Here is a 6,246-nt window from a genome sequence, read left to right as displayed (position 1 = left end):
ACCAGCCCCCTGTTGCTATGGTCAGTTTCCATGGCAACCATCACCAGCTCCCTGTTGCTATGCTCAGTCCCTTGGCAGCTCCAGGGAGACCCCATGCCGAGGTGGTTGCCATGGACACCAGCTCAGGCCTGCAGTCAGAGCTGTTGCCATGGCAACCATTGGCGGCCCCATCCCCAGGCTCATGGGATCCCAGAACCACAGAATTGGCTGAGCTGGGAGGGACCCATCAGGATCCTCCACTCCAACTGCTGGCCCTGCACAGGACACCCCAACAATGCCAGCCTGGGCCTGGCAGCGCTGTCCAAACGCTGCTGCAGCTCAGAGAGCCCTGGAGCTGGGACCCTTCCCTGGGGAGCCTGGGCAGGGCCCCAGCAGCCTCTGGGCAAAAACCTTCTCCTGACATCCAACCTGAGCCTGCCCCGACTCAGCTGCAGCCGTTCCCTCCACTCCTGTCCCTGGGCACCAGAGGGAAGAGGTTCCCATAGACCCAGCCAGGGACCCGCTCCCAAGGCTGTTGCCATGGCCCCCAGGGCTGGGACCAGCTGGGATGTTCGGTTTCCACGGGCTGAGGTTCAGGAATGGGATTCCCCAATTTCCTGTCCCCGCTAAAACCGTGCTGCCCTCGCTGCCCTCCCGCCTCCCATGGGAAGCACAAAAGGCAAAGATCCCGGGCTGGGATAAGAACAATTTATTGGGAACAACAATGAGATAAGGAACGAATGGAACAGAAACAATATTGATAACAGAGTGTATAAATAAAACTGTTGACAGGGAAAACTAAAACACAACTTACTCGGTCAGCCTGGCCATGTATTTCCTCCTGCCTGGAAAGGACACCCTTCTCCTCAGGGACAGAGAGAGAGAGAGAGTGTCCCTTTCCTGTCCCTGGCAATGTCCTGAGGTGGGAATGAATGTAATGACACAGTCATTGCCAGACCCTCATGTTCTTCCATCGCACATCATGTCATTGGCAGAGGCAGGAAAAGGGACAGGTATCTTCCTAGCATGGATCAGAAGGAAAAATGGATCACCAGGGCTCTTCGCAACATGGATCCTCCAACTATGGATGAAGTTGGGGCAATGCACAAAAGCGCTCCTGCACTGGGGCATTGGCAGAGCTTCCCTTACAGGTGCCTCCATTGGTGTCTGGTTAAGACAGAGATCTGGGTGAAGCTTTTCCCACTCTGGGGACACTCGTAGGGCCTCTCCCCAGTGTGGATGTGCCAGTGGGTGATGAGGGTGAAGTTGTGCTTGAAGCCCTTCCCGCACTCAGGGCAGAGGAAGGGCCTCTCCTCAGTGTGAATCCGCTGGTGCTGGAGGAGACTGGAGCTGGTCTGAAACCTCTTCTGACACTGGGGAAACTCATAGGGCCCCTCCCCAGTGTGGATGCGTAGGTGGGTCACAAGGTTGGATCTGTAGCTGAAGCCCTTCCCACACTCCCCACACTCATAGGGCCATTCCCCGGTGTGGATCATCTGGTGGCTGATCAGGTGGGAGCTCTGCCTGAAGCTCTTCCCACACTGCAAGCACTTGTGGGGCTTCTGCCCATCTGGAAGCTGCCCATGGACTACCAGCTGCGAGTTCTGGCTGAAGCTCTGTCCACCTTCCTGGCTCAGGGTGGGTCTTTCCTCCTCAGAGAACCCTGGGTTGGGTTTGGAGCCCCTCCTCCTCATAGAGGATCTCCAGGGCTTTTCCTCCCCATTGGATTCTTTTCCCATGGAGCCACTCAAACCGGCCTCTTCCATGAGGTTGTGCTGTGGGGATTTGTTGTCCCTGATCTTGATCCTCAGCTCCTTCTCTGGTAGAGGAAGGACAAGCACAGGATGGGATTTCCCCCCATGCAAGAGGGGAGGGGAAGGAGATCCCCACAGTGCACCCCTGGTAGGATGGCGTTGGCAGCAGGGTTGTCCTGCAGCGAGGGGATTTTCTGGGCTGGGAGATGGAGCAGGAGAGAGGGGGAAAGGGGCACTGACTTCCTCCTCACCTGCCTGGGTGTCCTGGGGCATCCTCATCTTCCTTGAGGTGTCTTCCGCCATCTGGCCAAGTTTTAGGAATGGGATATTCCTAAAACAAGGGAAGAAAACAAGGGATGAGCACAATGAGCTTTGTACTGGTTTAAAGGCAAACCTGGGGAAGAGTCTAAGCCAGAATTCCAATTCAGTAACAAAATAAGGATCAAGGCAATGATACAGAAACACTGCCTTAAACTGACAGAGTCAGGATATAATCTGACACCCTGTTGGTCACGGTGATGGCAGCAGTCCCATTAAATGGTGGCTGCAGTCCTGTTGGAGAGATGAGGGTGATTCTGTCAAAGCAGGGATCCTGTAGAAGGGTCTGGTCTTCCTGTGGAGGTCCAGTGGTGGTTATGGAGCTCTTGTCCTCTGGGAATCCAGTAGGCAAGCTGCTCCTGGTGTAGCAAAGTGTCAGCTTATATCCAGGTAGGAATGCTTGGATCCTCCCCCTGGGAGGAGCATCCCACAATGGGAGGATGGAATTGTATCAGTCCTGCAGTGACACTCAATGGCCCATTCACAGGAGATATCTCCCCTGGAGGGCGTTATCAGGGCTGACTCATGGAAGAGATAAAGAACAATGCCCCACCTGTTTATAGCAGTTGATGAAGATGGTGATTGAAAACATGCATTTGGTTACATCTTGCATGGCAACCTGAAACAGTGGGGTAATCCCTGCTCAGGGGGTGAACACCACCCCCCTTACCCAAACTGGCTCAGGTGTAAAACCCCCACCCCGAAAAGGCCACACACACAGGGGACAATGTCACACTTGGCCCCCTCCAGGGGAGGTCTGTTTCACAGGCTGGGGGACTTTGCCAAATGTTAGAATAATTTTTCTCTTTGTCCCTGTCACCTTTGTGACAGCTATACATAGCTTCCCCTTCCTTTTCATAATCCGTATTGGGCCTATTTTCCACTTTTCTTTTTTTAGAATGTGCCAGCAGCTGAGCTGGAGCTGTGCAGGACCAAAGGAATTTGGATTTGCCACAAAACAGCTTCTATTGTAAGTTTATAAAATTTTGGGATTTATTTGCCTTTCCATCACAAGGGACTTGTGGGAAGAGTAAATTCAAGGCATTTTATCTAGGGTCAATTTTGATTTCTGACAAGAAACAACATTACTTTGTCTGGTGCCCAGGGGATGCTTGTGAAGCCTCTGTTCCGCTTGCCCTGGGAGATGTTTGGGGGGGGTTTCCCCGTCCCTGTCACCCCAGGCCATTCCCCAGGGGGTCTCCATCATTCTCACCCCAGAGAATGCCTGGGGGTCTCCCTCCCTCTCATACCCTGTGCCAGGGGGTGCTCGGGGCAGTCTCTGTCCCTCTCAGCCCAGGGGATGCTCGGGGGTCTCTGTCCCCTCACCCTGGGGGATGCTCGGGGGGTCTCCATCCCTCTGGCCTCAGGCAATGCCTGTGCAGGGCTGGGGACCAGGGGCTCTGTGTCCCTCTCACTGCTGAGGGTGCTCGGGGCTGGGGGGGCTCTCCCACCTTCTCACCCCTGGGGAGGCCGGGGGGATCTCTGTCCCTCTCAGCCCTGCTGTGACCCCACCCAAACATCATCGGGGTCAGAGGGACAGAGACACCCCCAAACCCCCAGAAGGGCTGAACCTGGGATTTGGTTTGGGGCTTAGGGTTTAGGAAGGGGCTGGAATTGGGGCTGGTGTTGGATTTTGGGCTGAGATTTGGATTAGAGCTGGGATTGAGGTAAAGGCTAGACATGGGATTGGCTTTAGGTCTGGGGCTGGGATTGGGTCTTGGGATAGATGAGTCTGAAACTGGGATGAGATTAAATACAGAACTGTAAGTGTGTCTAAACATGGAGTGAGATTGAGACCAGGATCAGGGTCAGGTTTGGGATTGATCTTACCCAGAGTGGGACAGGGGGGATGTTATGGTGGGAAGGTTTGGGGAAAATCCTGGTTTGGGGAAAAACAAGGTGTGAATGCCTTGGGTTGGGGATTCCTCCCACCCACGTCCATTTCTATAAGTCACCTGATGTCCAAAACTCAAGAGTGAATCAAAAAAAGCCACCAGGAGTTTCCCATTTCCAGTCTCATCCCTCTTGGGTTATGGTAGGTCCTCCATCTCAGGGCTTCTGGGGATCCCATGGGTCCTGGGGATCCCCCCTCTCCAGGGTTCTGCTTTTGGATTCTGGGAGGTTCTGGGGTCCCAAGGTCCCCCTCTCCAGCCTCCCCTCAATCCAGCCACTTGGGGTTCCCCCTTCTTTCTACCACCCTGTCCTGGTTTAGGGCAAAATCGGTTGAAACCCTCCAAAAGGAGTTTCCTCTAGAATGCCGATTCAGCAGTCCGACCTTCAGCCAGTTTGGGAAAATATTTCCTTAGAGAAAAGTGGAAAAAAACCGTAATGTTACAGGCAAAGCATTTACCAGCACAAAAATTGAACAATATTAAGCAATAAAACCTCTTGCTGCTCCAAAATATATGACAAACTCTGAAAGTTCCTGCTTGGGTTGTAGCTCCGAGCACTCAGTGTCTTATCAGTCTCTTATCAGTCTCTTATCAGTCTCTTTTCAGTCCCTCCAGCACTGGAAATGCTGTGGCCCAGGCTCAGCCAGGTGGGCCACAGGTGCCAGCTGCCGGTGATGTTCTGGGTGTTCAGCGCAGAGCAGATTTAAACAGCTCCAAAGAAAAAGAAAAACCACAGTCCAGGGAACTTCTCTGCCTCAGCGAGCTAAAAACTAACTAAAAGCAAAGGAGAGCTCTGTCCTGCTCTCTGTCCATCCAGCAGCCGGAATGTAGAGGAGTGAGTACAGTTTCTGAAAACAAACTGCTGCTTCTTCCTCCTCCCCTTCGCTCTCAGAACCAGCCTTAAAGGTGCAGAACTCATTTCTGGGCTAAACAGACCGATGGGGGTACGAGCATCATGAAGTCACCCCAGGACACCCCTGTCAGGGTCAGGGGGTCCCGTCCCCGCCTCATCTCCGGGCTGCCGGGGGTGCCCCAGCTCCGGTATCGCCCCTTCCCCTCTCCCCGCCCCGGGGGTCCCCCGTTCCTCAGCCCCGGCTCTCACGGGGATCCCCAAAACCAATGTCCCGCCCCGTCGGTACCGGGCCATCCCCACGTGGCCCCCCCGGGACCCTCCGAGGGGCGATCGCGGCTGCTCTCCCCCCGAAAAAGCTCCTCTTAGGGAGCCCGGAGATACCCGGGGCTCGAGTCTGGGATCTGCCGGCTCCGAACACTCACCAAAAAATCCTCCTGGAGACCCCTGGCTGGAGCCGGGGCGAGCTCGGCCTCCGCCCTCACCTGCGGCTCGGGGCTGGGGGCGATGCTCCCGGGGCAGGGGGCGCTGCAGGCTCGGCACGCGGGCGCTGCGAGCGCCGCGATTCTCCCGCTCCCGCTCCCGCTCCTGCTCTCCCTCCTCTTCCTCCCGCATTTCCTCCGCTGCCAGCCCCGACTCCCCTTTCCCACCGCTCTGCCCCGCGGCCCCGCAGCACCGGCTGCTGGGTGGGGGAGCCCCCGATCGGCCCCAGGGCTGGGCAGGGGGCTCGGGGGCCCCCCCGGGGCGGATCCGTCCCCCGGCCCGAGCCCCAAATTCCGCTCCGCGGCCGCTGGGCTCTGCGGGCCCGCCTGGCAACCGGTGAGTCATCGGCGAGATAAGCTCTGGTTGGCTGGAAATTGTTTACCGCGTCCTCTGATTGGCTGGAATTGTAAAAGGCGCTACGCCCTGCGGGTGTTCCTGGGAGCTGCGGAGTCCAGGCGGGAGCCTTTTCCCATTTCTTTCTGTTGTCTGAGACCTCTTTCCTTTTTCTTTCTCTCTTTCAGACCTCTTCCGGATTTCTTTCTCTCCCTTTCTCCTCCCCATTTCTTGTTCCGTTCAGTCCACGCTCAATAATCGTCGGTTTCGTTCCCACGCTCTCATTCGCTCCTTCACTGAGGCAGAGGCGTCTCTCCCTCGCGGGGTCGTAATCCATGGACAGGGTCCCTTCCCACCCCAGTCCCTGGAAAATGTCCATCAAAGCCACCTTTGCTGTGTGCTCTGGGAGCCCACAGAGCTGCTGGATCTTCTCCCCTTGGGAGAGAAGCTCCTTGGGAGGAGCAGCACCCTGGGAGCCTCGGGAATGCCCCTCTGGAATCCACGGCACACACTGCCAGGGTCTGGAATTCCAGTTCTCAGCTATGAAAAGATGTTCTTGCCCTTGAGGGCAAAGCTGTCAAAAAGGAGCCAAAAGCCAAGTGGAGCAAGATCTTACAGTGGCATTTCACTGCGAGCC

The 6,246-nt window shown here is 55.9% G+C and overlaps 1 long non-coding RNA gene across 1 annotated transcript; it reads right to left on the bottom strand.

The window, feature by feature from the left end:
- Positions 1-1,722: 1,722 nt before the first annotated feature.
- On the bottom strand, positions 1,723-5,328 carry LOC128948895 (uncharacterized). Its single transcript, XR_008484169.1, has 3 exons — positions 5,279-5,328; positions 1,985-2,064; positions 1,723-1,798 (listed from the first exon to the last, which is right to left on the bottom strand). It is a non-coding gene; the product is annotated as an uncharacterized LOC128948895 (long non-coding RNA).
- Positions 5,329-6,246: the final 918 nt, after the last annotated feature.

The sequence above is a fragment of the Melozone crissalis genome, unplaced genomic scaffold, assembly GCF_028551555.1.
Source record: "Melozone crissalis strain CALT ecotype California unplaced genomic scaffold, PUWL_Pcris_2 ptg000172l_1, whole genome shotgun sequence".
Lineage (NCBI taxonomy): Eukaryota > Metazoa > Chordata > Aves > Passeriformes > Passerellidae > Melozone > Melozone crissalis.
This window is presented reverse-complemented; position numbering and strand designations above follow the sequence as displayed.